At 45.8% G+C, this 12,996-nt stretch overlaps 1 protein-coding gene and 1 long non-coding RNA gene across 2 annotated transcripts in view; one reads left to right on the top strand and one right to left on the bottom strand.

Annotated features, from left to right (window-relative positions):
* The window catches only part of LOC146798978 (uncharacterized), a 207,627-nt gene that overhangs the window by 178,499 nt on the left and 16,132 nt on the right, over nt 1–12,996 (top strand). The gene's annotated exons all lie outside the window — the stretch shown is intronic.
* On the bottom strand, nt 7,766–8,628 carry LOC146798979 (uncharacterized). Its single transcript, XR_014969219.1, has 3 exons — nt 8,565–8,628; nt 8,373–8,475; nt 7,766–8,114 (listed from the first exon to the last, which is right to left on the bottom strand). It is a non-coding gene; the product is annotated as an uncharacterized LOC146798979 (long non-coding RNA).

Genomic DNA, 12,996 nt, shown 5'->3' on the forward strand with positions numbered 1-12,996 from the left:
CGTTATCATTTTTTTAAAGGTAATAAGTGAACCTAATGTTATCCCATGGGAGAGGTATGCCTTGCAGTGGTGGAAAACGAATTGAAGAGTGTAGGAAGTTGGCTCTGTATATACTATACCAAAGTAAGGTATAGTGTGCACAGAGTCCAGTGGATCCCCAAAGGTAGGCAGAGGCTAAAGTAGATAAAACCTTACTCTCTATTTGTGGTAGTGTGGGCGAGCATTTTTTGTGGTAGTGGGGTGAGCATTAAGGCTTTATCAGAGGGTAGAGTTAAGCATTTACTGTACACACTCAGGCAAGAAATGATTTTGCACACTCAAAAACTGAACTCTGACCAATTTGGTTTGTATAAAAACATTATTTAGTTATATTTTATTTCTAGAATCAAGCCAGGCCTGGTGCAGGTATGTGAAATAATACTTTATAGCAATAATACAGTTGAATGCAGTTGTATGTAATTGGTTTGGATACAGGTAGGACAATTATTCAGAAACAGTTAGGATAGGATAAGATATTATTAATAGAGCCCACTTACACCCGAGGATGTTAAGGCGCTGAGCTCACAAAAACACAAAGGCAGAGATGAAAATGCAACTGCATCCAAATTAAGATGTGAAGAACCAGGTTTTCAGATGTTTTTTAAAAACTGGATAAGAGTCCACGCTGGAGTTAAAGGTAGGCAGGGCGTTCCATAGCTTGGCGGCTGCTACAGAGAAGGAGCGATCACCCCATCTGGGCCTGTGGAATCTTGGAGTCACAAGTTTTTTCTGTGAGGAGGGATCTCAGGAACCTCCCTGGGGTGTGCCATTGAAAAAGGGTTTTCAGGTGTGTTGCACCCTTACTATGCATGGCCTTGAATACCATGCTCAAAGCCTTGAAGCAAATACGCTTCCTGAATAGGGAGCCTATGCAGGGACCGAATCCCATTCCTGGCAGATTGACACCTGGGAATTTTAAGAATGCGTTCTGTACCACTTGTAGCTTGTTAAGGGAGACCACTTAGATGTTCAGGTACAGATTGTCACAATAGTCCAACTGGGAGGTGAATAGAGCAATGATGATATACTGGTGCAGTTTTGATGGAATGAAAGGCACAACCTTTCTCAGAATCCTCAGTATATAAAAACAAGTGCAAACTATGCGGCTGACCTGTGCATCAAAGCTCAGACCATCATCAATAATGACCCCAGATTTTTAGCTGTCTTAACCGGGGAGGTGACCACAGACTGCCGGACACCACGAGTTCGACCAGATGGAATTTTTCGAACCAAATACCAACACTTCAGTCTTGTCTGCGTTGATCCTCAGTAAGTTGTCCTTCATCCAACAGACAGCACTGGACATACACTGATTGAACCTCTCTATAACCAGTTCCAGGTCATTCGAAATGAATACGATAATTTGCGTATCATCCGCATAAGAGATCATCTGAAAACCATAAGATCGCACCAGGTTGGCCAATTGGGTCATATAAAGATTAAAAAGAGTGGGACTCAAAGACGAGCCCTTAGACACTCCACAGGGAGGCTTAAAGCCTTGGCTTTAAAGCCTCCATAGCTGATGATCTGGCCCTTATTTGACATACATGAGTGGAGAAGCTGCAAGGCGCTCCCTGTTGTTCCTACTTGCCGCAAGCGCTGAGCCATACGCACCAGTGTGACGGTATCAAAAGCTGCCGATAGGTCAAGCATAATCAGGACCGCCACCCCGCCTTGATCAACCTGCGCGCGGATAAATCAGTCGCTGCGATGAGGGCAGACTCAGTGCTATAACTGGCGCGGAAACCATTCTGAGAAGGATACAAGCCCCCCCTTGTAGTTCAACATAGTTCATCAATTCTTTATTGATGAAGTTCTCCAGGATCTTGGCAGGGAGGAGAGAGATTGGACGAAAATTCTTCAGATCTTGGGAATCAGCATTGGGTTTTTTGAGAAGTGGAGAAACAATGGCTTCCTTCCAAATGGCCGGGTAGGAACCAGATTGAAGTGTTTCATTAAACCCTTTGCCCAGGAAGTTGGCCACAGGATCTGGGGCTAATTTGAGTGTGGAAGGTGTGCACAGATCCGATGGAGCACCCAATTTTAGGCCCAACAAAAGTTACTTTGTTTGTTGAACCGTGATCTGTGAAATGGTGGTAATAAGAATCTTCCCTAAGTAAGATCCACAGGGGCCTGTTCCCCCCTCCAACAGGGGTAAGATCATGAATAATCTTAAGTACCTTGTGCTGAAAGTAAGCTGCAACCTTGTCACAGAAATCTTGAGAAGGGTTTAGCAACTGTATGCTCGGTGACTCAGATATCTCCTTTATGACTTTGAACAGTATACTGGAGGAGTTGTCAGCTGACTTGATCTTAGCAATAAAAAATTGTGATTTAGCTTGGGAAATAGCTTGTTTGTATTTCCGAAGCAAAGGCTTCTGCGTTCCTTTTTCACTGGGGCTGGCGCTCCATTTCCGCTCTTGCCTCCGGCATTCCCGTCTGCGGGACATGATCTCTCCCGGGAACCAAGGAGCGGAAGGTTTGTTTCTTTTAATGACACAGTTTTTAAAGGGGGCGACTATATCTAGGGCATCATTGATCCATTCACTGAAACCCTCTGCTGTGAGAGGATGTGTGTGAGAAGTTGGCCTGGTGTATGATGTCACTAGTTCTAGTGTACACCTTATATCAGTCCAAACAACCCTTATGGTGATTGGTTGTAAAGTCAACCTTATAGACCAGCTATCCTAGTGGTAGCATGGACAAGAGCAGTCTTAGGCTAAACTCTGAATGGCATGTGAAGCCAGCTGTGATACCATATATAATCCCTTGAATACCAAATGAAAGGACACCACAACAGATATATATATAAAATAAAGTGTATTTATTCTAGTCAAACCCTCAGCACTCTTTATGAGATTAGAGGTAAGTACAACACAGTCTTATTTATGCATACATTAAGTCACACAGGTAAGTAATACAGTTAGGCCTTAGGGGCCACGCAAACCATATACTAAAGAAGTGGTATAAGGACCACTGTCACGGAAATAGGATACGCCTAGGCCTAGGGAATCGCTGGGGCTACACTACACTAGCAACAGTTAGGAAGTGGGAGGCCCACGGGATTCAGGTGCAGAGTGGAAACACTCACGCGTAATGCGTAAAAGTCGATAGAATTACTAGCAGTTAGAAATTAACAGTTTAAGGACACTTCTGACGCAGCTAGAGAGTCGAGACTCGGAAACTAGACCCTAGGATAGTCACTACCCTTGTGAGCACCGAAGTACCCAAGTTACCTAGCCCACGGGCTGCGGGTGCATAGGTGTGAACTTGCGTCGAGTTTCGTCGTGGACTTCTATGGATGCCTGAAGGAAAGTTGCTGACAGGCAGTCAGTGAAGAGTGTCCGGTGGATCCCAAGGCTGGGATCAAGAAGAGAGGATACCTGCAAGCAGAAGGGACAGAGTCAAGGTCACTAGCCAGTGACCACGTGGAACCAGGAAGGAACCAGGCGATGTCGTGAAGATTGCAGGTGAAGGTGAAGCTTGTCACTGCAGCCACGGGGACTAGGAGACGTCGAGGACGACCAGGACCAGGAGGCAAGCTGTCCCACGAAGGCTCTGGCTGTCGGCGGTGTCGAAGTTGAACTAGGACTCACCAAGCCTTGGCAAGCGGAACCCACGAAGAACGGAGGACTTGCTTCTGGTGCAGACCAGGAAGGTCTGGGGTGTTTCTCTTTTGCAAGGAAGCGGGAGCCAGTCTGGAGGAGCCAAACCAGCAGTGAAGATTTCAGGATGCGTCGTCACAGAGGCCACTAGCCAACGGGCAAGCAACCGGACAGGCGCGGCAAGCAGGAAAATGCAGAAGGGCCCCACGCAGGACTCGTGGAGTGTGGGGGGCTGATCTTCGGTGCAGATGGTGCTTGGGGTTTGGGCTTCTCAATCCCCGGTGCACAACATCGAGGGTGCCTCAGAAGCTGCGCTGGAAGATACTAGCCACTTTTCCCAGGTAGCTGGTCCCACGTCTCTCGTCGCCTCCACGGATCTCAGCTCGGCTGTGGATGTGGATCAGGGTCGGAGAAGTCTGGAAGTCAAGGCTCTGGTCGGGCTCTGCAGTCGGTCCCTCGTAGAACTTCAGCAAAGCAAAGGGTAGTCTCTTGATGGTGCCTGTTTGCACAGGGTAGCCACTCCTTGGCCACAAAGGAGATTCTTCAGTCTTCTTCTTTCGTCGAATGTCTAAGGTCTAGAGTTTCTGTTCAAGTTGCAGGTTCGGGATAATCTAATCTCCTGGGGCCCAGCTACCACTCTTATACTAATCTGGGGGGCTGGGTTACCTGCTAGGTCACGCCTTATGGGTGGGACCTGGGAGGGGGGTGGTTACACCCCCTTCCCTTTGTCCAGTTTCGCACCAGGACTGTGGCTGGAGTGCCCCAGCACCGGTTTGAACTGGACTATGCACGGGACACCTTGTGTGCCCAGGCATGTCTCATTCTTTTCAGCCCTCCCTGCCCCAATACACTAAAGTCTGTCTGGGGAGGTGCTAGCACCTCCCCAAGCAGGAAACCTATTGTCCAAACCTCCCTTGCCGGGATCACTCCCAGCAGCATGAGGTCAGACTTGTGTCTGTGGCAGCAGCATCCATTTTGTGATGCTGAGGCTTTGGTTAGAGTTAAACAGCAAAGTAGGATTTTAACATGCCTCTCCCTCTAGAAGGGAGGAATAATATCCTCATCACCAGAAATGGTATGGGGGTGTTATTCCAAAGTGTTAGACACCTTACACGACATGTTTTGATAAAGCCAAACCATAGTTACCATAACCGTTTAAGATTATAAGGCACTTTAAGAGTATATGGTAGGCTATATCATAGAACAGCTATAAGGACATGGTTCCGAAAGCTGCAGACAGGCTCAGCTCATGCTAGAGCACCATCTCACATGTTACCAAGCACTCTGCCTCCAGGATTGTTAAGGCCTGCCATAGGAGTGACTGATAGGTACACATGTGTCTATATATAAGGGTAGATATAGGCCTACTATATCTAAGCAAGGGGTGATTACACGACCTTGCCCCAGCTGAGTGATCAGCCAGTTGTGTCTGATTGGAAGGCCAGACCAGGGGTGGCATAATACATTCTGCAGCCCCTGGGAGGCCTAGGGTACACCTATGCCCTGGGTACCTAGGGTACACTGTACAGGGTCCAATAAGGTGATCCTTACCAATTGGGAATGTACCTAGGGTACATGGAGTCAATTTTAAAGAGAGAGCAGACAGCCTGAGACCTTGAATGGCAGGATCTCAGGCCAACTAAGTCGAAAAACCAGCTAGACACTAGGCAAAAAGTTGGGGGTAACCATAGTCAGATATCCACCTTCCTACAATGTGCACTGTTCCTCACATCGGATACCGTGTCCAAAGCTGTCTCCCAATTTTCAGCTGTAATTTTATTCATACCCCTAGAGAGTATATGCCTGGGGGAGAGATCCTTCGCACCCCCAATAGGGTGTGGTAGGAGAATCTTGAACTTAATCAACCAGTGATCGGCCCAACTAAGGGGCTTAACTGTCTCAATAACCAAATTGTTATGGTTAGTGAAAATGGCATCTAAAGTGTGGCCGGCAGTATGGGTAGGAGAACAGACCAGCTGCTCAAAGCCCATAGAGGTCATAAGATCTAAAAAGAATGCTGAATCATTATCCTGGTTGTTCTCAATATGGAAATTGAAATCCCCCAGGATGGTGTATTGATCAAAGGTTGCAAATGGTTCCACGGTTTTACACCAAGTCTCTATGAACTTAGAACGTGGACCAGGCCGTCAGTATACCAGCAGGACCAAGAAGGTGCAATTCTCAGATACCTTAATCCCAAACAAGGCTACCTCCAATAGGGTGCCTAGTTTAGTTCTCCATGGGACTAAGAGTACAGCCGAAGATTTCCCGGGCCACTAGGGCCAAGCTGCCCCCTCTTTGACGCAAACGGTCACATCTAAGGATGATGTACCCGGGAGAAACAGCGTCTACCAAGTCAGGTCCAGAGTTGTCCCTAGCCGATGTTTCTGTGATGAAAAGGCAGTCCAGGTTCAATGTTTGAATAGTCAGAGCAATTTATATTTAGGCATGGAGCGAGCGTCAATTAACACCCCCCGGATAGAACTAGCCTTGGGACCCACCTTGGTCACTGCCCCTGTCCAACTTTCTTCCCCCATCACCTGGGCCCTCTTTGAAGAGCCTCGGAGGATGCCTACTTTATTAACAGGGTTGAGTTGGCATTGCCAACACTACTCAGCCTCCCCTGTGAACAAGTTGACCTTCTCTGTACAAGCCTCATACTGTACCTCAGGTCGCAGCTGAAAAAGTTGGGTTCTTGAGTAGGTTTTTAACAAAGTGCCTGTCTTTTCTGGATTGAAACGGGCAGCATCACTGGCCACTTGTGCCGTCCACTCTTGACCCCTGGGTCCAGAAACCTGTCTGAGGGTGGCAGCTGACGAGCAGACAGAAGTTTGACATCAAACTTCCCAGTTTTCAGTAAAGCCATTATGGTGCTGTGGAGTGCGTAATGACAAACTCCCAGACCATATACTCTTTATGGCATTACTGCATTTTCAATGTCTAAGAATGGACTTAGACACTGTATGGGTACAGGACTTATGCACCTGTACCCTCACCAATGGCATGGTGCACCCAGCTAGAGGGGTGGCTGACCTATGCCATAGGCAGTGGGTTGTAAGAATGGCACACAGGGATGCGTGCCATGTCGACTCTTCACTTTGTTCTGCACCAAAACACGAAGCCTTCAATGGCAGTGTGTGTGTGTCAGGGTACAGCAAGCATGGCAAGAGGACATCACATCCCTTTTTGAGTTTTTGAGGGACCCCCATGATTATGCCCTTTAAGGTCTTGTTAAACATTTGAACAAGACCATTGGTTTGTGGATGATAGGGTGTAGACCATTGGTTTGTGGATGATAGGGTGTAGTAAACTTGTATTGCACATGTGTTTGAGGTATGCAGACATTAAGTTTGACCCTCTGTCTGACACCACCTCCTTAGGAAACTCTACCCTGGTGAAGACATCAATGAGGGCCTTGGCTACTGCAGGAGCTGTAGTAGTCCTAAGGGGAATTGCTTCAGGATAACTGGTGGCATGATCCACTACCACAAATATAAATGTGTTTCCTGAGGCTTTGGGAGGTTTGAGTGGACCCACTATGTCCACACCTACCCTTTCAAAGGGAACCCCAACCACTGGTAGTGGAATTAAGGGGGCCTTTGGGTGTCCACCTGTTTTGTCACTGGCTTGACAGGTAACACAGGAGCTGACAAACCTCTTTACTTTCTGGGACATCTGGGGCCAGTAAAAGTGGCTAACTAGACTGACCCAAGTCTTGGACTGGCCAAGATGCCCAGCTAAGGGGATGTCCTGAGCCAAAGTGAGTAGAATCTCTCTGTACATCCGAGGCACTACCACTCTCCTAGTGGCACAAAGGTTGGGGTCTCTGGCGTCAGTTTACAGGAGTCCCTCCTCCCAATAGGCTCAGTGGGTACCACTAACATCTCCCTTTTCCTATGCAGCAACCTTCTGCCTCGGGCCTTCAAGAGTTGGACAGGTCTGCTGTCCAAGGCACAGCTGTTCCCTAGTGGTCCCACCTCGGCCTAAGAGTGGAACCTGGTGAGGGTCAAATTCCATGGGCTCAGTTCCCTCTAGTGTTTGATAGGAAACAAGGGAACCCCAATATACGAACCTGGGGTGGTACAATGTGAAGAGAGACACAATGGTTCTAAATGGCCTAAAAGGTCCAGGATAGGAAAACCTTTAAAAGGTAAACGTTTAAATAAAGGTTTTTTAAAATAAATTTTGAAAAGAGAGAGTGATAGTTAATATAGAACAGGGACAAGAAGGTCAAGGTATAACAGATATTTATTATACAATGAAATAAATTCAGATGCTCACATATTCAGTGACAGTAAGCGTGACAAAAAACGGTGAAAGTGAACTTTAAAAGAAAACATCGCATTGACAACAGGGATTGAACCACTTTCTTTTAGACTTAATATGAGGGGTTCATGTTGTGAGCGGTCGACGACGTTTCGAACTCAGTTAGTTGAGTTCATCTTCAGGACAAAAATGAGCATCTATAATCTAGAAAGCAAGAATACAAAGTATAAGTAGACCAAAATCTAGTCCCTGAGAGTCGCATCACATTCAGAAAATTAATAAAGACTACACATTGCTCTCTATAGAGTGATGCTGAGTATAATTTGAAAAGGCCACAGTTATTATAATGAATAATTATGCATATGACATAGTCTTCCTAAGTCAAAGATTAAATTAATTAAGTTCAAAATGCTAGCATAATTCCTAGTCTATTTTTTTAGACTCAACAATTAATAAACTTACTGTCGGTGTAGATATAAGGTAGAATTGTGGATTTTTACTGATCACGAGAGAATCAAATGCAAGTTACTGCTTCAAAGTAGGGCCCTTTGTCATTGCAGGAGGCCTAGGAAGAAAACGAGTATTTTAAGGCATTTAAAAGGAGAGTAAGTCAGGAGTGGGAAGGAGCAGGGAAGGGAGCGGATGCAGACTTACTTGGGAAACGATCTTAAATCATTTTACCGGGACCTCAGGGATTCAGGTGCCGGGCGGATTTAGTCTGAAAGGAATGGAGGGGGTGTGTGAGTTAGAACGCTGAACAGCTGAGCCAGCGAGGAGAAAGAGCAGTTAAGGGAAAGGCATGGAGGGGAGGGGAGAGAAACCCAAAGTGAACTTACAATTTGTCCGATCAGATTGCAATGAATGCGAGCCTCCCGGTAAACAAGTCCTGTTCAAGTGCTGCTAGCGCTGGAACTGAGAGCTGGAGCTGGGTTCACTCGGTATTTATGCACGTGAGTCTGGAGGAGTCGGGATTTCAAGCTAATTGGTGACAGCTGAACGTGCAGGTGTGCACGTGTAGACACCAATTAGCTTGAAATCCCGACTCCTCCAGACTCACGTGCATAAATACCGAGTGAACCCAGCTCCAGCTCTCAGTTCCAGCGCTAGCAGCACTTGAACAGGACTTGTTTACCGGGAGGCTCGCATTCATTGCAATCTGATCGGACAAATTGTAAGTTCACTTTGGGTTTCTCTCCCCTCCCCTCCATGCCTTTCCCTTAACTGCTCTTTCTCCTCGCTGGCTCAGCTGTTCAGCGTTCTAACTCACACACCCCCTCCATTCCTTTCAGACTAAATCCGCCCGGCACCTGAATCCCTGAGGTCCCGGTAAAATGATTTAAGATCGTTTCCCAAGTAAGTCTGCATCCGCTCCCTTCCCTGCTCCTTCCCACTCCTGACTTACTCTCCTTTTAAATGCCTTAAAATACTCGTTTTCTTCCTAGGCCTCCTGCAATGACAAAGGGCCCTACTTTGAAGCAGTAACTTGCATTTGATTCTCTCGTGATCAGTAAAAATCCACAATTCTACCTTATATCTACACCGACAGTAAGTTTATTAATTGTTGAGTCTAAAAAAATAGACTAGGAATTATGCTAGCATTTTGAACTTAATTAATTTAATCTTTGACTTAGGAAGACTATGTCATATGCATAATTATTCATTATAATAACTGTGGCCTTTTCAAATTATACTCAGCATCACTCTATAGAGAGCAATGTGTAGTCTTTATTAATTTTCTGAATGTGATGCGACTCTCAGGGACTAGATTTTGGTCTACTTATACTTTGTATTCTTGCTTTCTAGATTATAGATGCTCATTTTTGTCCTGAAGATGAACTCAACTAACTGAGTTCGAAACGTCGTCGACCGCTCACAACATGAACCCCTCATATTAAGTCTAAAAGAAAGTGGTTCAATCCCTGTTGTCAATGCGATGTTTTTTTTTAAAGTTCACTTTCACCGTTTTTTGTCACGCTTACTGTCACTGAATATGTGAGCATCTGAATTTATTTCATTGTATAATAAATATCTGTTATACCTTGACCTTCTTGTCCCTGTTCTATATTAACTATCACTCTCTCTTTTCAAAATTTATTTTAAAAAACCTTTATTTAAACGTTTACCTTTTAAAGGTTTTCCTATCCTGGACCTTTTAGGCCATTTAGAACCATTGTGTCTCTCTTCACAGTTCCCTCTAGGGCTGCCGTGTCCTCTCCCTGACAAGAGGGGTCCTGAATTTTTGCTGTTCAGAAGTTGGTCCCCAAGTCTTCTTACCTTTCCTCTTGGAAGGTTTGGCCATTCTTTCATTCTCAAAAACTTCTTTTTCACACTGCTTTCATCTCTGTGCTCTAGTCTTGACACCCACAATCTCAAGGATGTCCAGCCTTTCTGCGTGGGTTTTTAGTTCCATCTCAGCCCATCCTGAGGTCTCCAGGTCATTTCCAAGCAGACAGGCAGCTGGAAGTTTTGGAGAGACCATTACCTGTTTCAGGTCAGTAACCCTCCCCCCACCCCGCCTGTCTAATGTTACCATAGCCAAGGCATGGTTAGTAGTAACACTGTCAGCGTTAGTGACTGGATAAGACTTTCCAATCAGGTATTGCTCTAGGGAAACCAGTGAGTCTCCCACCACGGTGGCACTGGCACCTGTATCCGTCAGAGCTTCTATCCTAGTTCCATTTATCCAGGGGTATTGTAAATACTTCTTTAAGTTGGGTGGCCACACAGCTAAAGTGGCAAACTCAAATACACCGTCAGTGACTCGAACTGCTTCAGTGTGAACCCTGATTTGCTCTGGGCACACTGTTGATCCCATCTCAGATTGGCTACACCAGTACTAACTGGAGGAGGACTAGAAGGCTTCTTGTTAGGACAAGTAGCATCTCCAGTTAATTGTCCCAACTTCTTACAATTGAAACACCAGGCTTTCTGGGCATTAAAGGTCTTCCCTTTGTACCTACCATTTGACAGGGGAGGTTTGGAAACCCTTTTCTTTTGGTCACCCCCAGTGGCTGTTTTTGTTACGCTAGTCTTGACCCAGTGGTCTGCCTTCTTTCCCAATTCTTAGGGAGAAATTAGACCTAGGTCTACCAGATGTTGATGCAACTTTTTATTAGTGCAATTACTCAAAATATGTTCTTTCATAAAACGAGTATAAAGTCCATTGAAATCATGCACATTATATCCAGTTAACCATCCATCTAGTGTCTTAACTGAGTAGACTACAAAGTCAATCCAGGCCTGGTTTGGAGTTTTGTGAGCCCCCTGAATCTAATCCTATATTCCTCAGTTGTGAACCCAAAGCCCTCAATCAGAGTGTTCTGCATGAGCTCATAAGACCCAGCATCTGCTCCTGAAAGGGTCAGGAGTCTGTCCCTGCAGTTACCAGTGAACAGTTCCCAAAGGAGAGCCCCCCAGTGTGACTTCATCACTTTTCTCATTTTACAAGCTTTCTCAAAAGCTGTGAACCATTTGGTGATGTCATAACCTTCCTTACATTTGGGGACTTCGAGATCATAAGATTGCATAAGATTGCTCTCTCTCCCTATTTATTAAGTTGCTTCCACCATTGATGGCAACTAAGCGCATCTCTGCTCCCTCTTTTTCTAGAGCCAGGAGTCTGGTCTCTCGGTCTAATAGTTTGGTTAACCTCACTAAGAAGTTGGTCTCTTCACTGAGGCTGTCCTCAATGGACTCAGAAGCACCTGACCCACCCATGTGGGATCTAGGTGCTGTGAGTGATATTCTTGGAGTCAGGGGCACAGGGGCCCTGTTCTCACAAAGAAGTGAGGGGAGTTGGAAGTTACCCTTCTCCATCCTCTTCCCCATTTGAGAGCTCATCATCTTGCTCAGATGGGTGGTCCTTAGCATACCCTGCCAACAGCTCCTGGAGCTTTTGTTTGGAGTGAAGGGACCCCGTAGCAATTTTCATTTGTTTACATAGAGACCTAAACTCCCTGAATTCCAGATGGAGGTAAAGGTTGAGGTCGAGCTCCTCAACCATGTTCTCTATGTAATTTGTTATGTATTCGCTAACAGATAGGCTCTTGTTAAGAGGCATTCTAAAAAAGTTCTAAGCCCTCTTACCCCTAACTGTAGTGAGTTTTTATTTTTGTAAAATTCTAAAGGGACTTAACAAAGGCCCTTACAAGACTTTTAGTAATTTGAAAAAAATTGTCAATTAAAAAAATTAAGAATTCTAAAGACAATTTAGGAGTGTTGTTTTAATTTGATTTAATTTGTTTTTCCTTTTCTTAATATAGGGCATCCTCCCTCCTCCCTCTTACCTGCATTTAAATTTGTTGTTTCACCGCTGTTTTAGCGGGTCCAGTCCTGGTGGTGGCAGTCAGTAGGGGGATTAGGCAGCCATTTTGGAGTGGTGTTTGGGACGTGTGGGGCCGCAATTTTGAGCGGTCTAGCGGTCTTCTACACACGCCGACACCCTATTTAAACCAGTCCTTCAAGCGCGCAGCGGTTACGCGCAGTGGGGACGCCTTCTCTGTGCCTGAGTCGTGCCAGAGTCCTGCCCGTCTGCGCTTGTCCGCGCCGAGTCAGGGCTAAGGCAGGGCAGGGATCTTTGGTTTCTCGGTATTGCTTTTGGATTGTTTATTATGAATGTATTCTAGATCAGAACTGCTTACTTTTTGCGATTAGGGCGCCCTGCATCTCTACTTCATTACATCCTCTATCTGGCCCTTTTCAGTGCCCTAAGTGTGCTTTTAAACTCCCACTCCCCGCCCCTATTTCCGCTTACAGGCCAGCCTTCTTGGGATGCTCTGATAGCGTTGTTCCTCCGCAGCCTAATTCTCAGGTCCCTTATGATGTTAAGATTGGTCACCTCAATGTGAGGTCGCTGGTTAGACATCATTTGGATGACCATAATTTACTTACGGAGGAAGCTCCTGATGTTCTTTTTATGTCAGAGACATGGCTGCATAAGGAAGCTTTTGCAGCGGTTAATTTGGCTCTCCCCTCTGAGTATGCGATTTTTACTCATAATCGTAACTCGAGAGGTGGTGGAATTGCGGCTGCTGTAAAATCCTGCTATTCATGTACTTGGAAGGCCTTAGACATTGCAGGTTGCGAA

This window comes from Triturus cristatus, chromosome 9 (genome assembly GCF_964204655.1).
Source record: "Triturus cristatus chromosome 9, aTriCri1.1, whole genome shotgun sequence".
In the NCBI taxonomy this organism is placed as follows: Eukaryota; Metazoa; Chordata; class Amphibia; order Caudata; family Salamandridae; genus Triturus; species Triturus cristatus.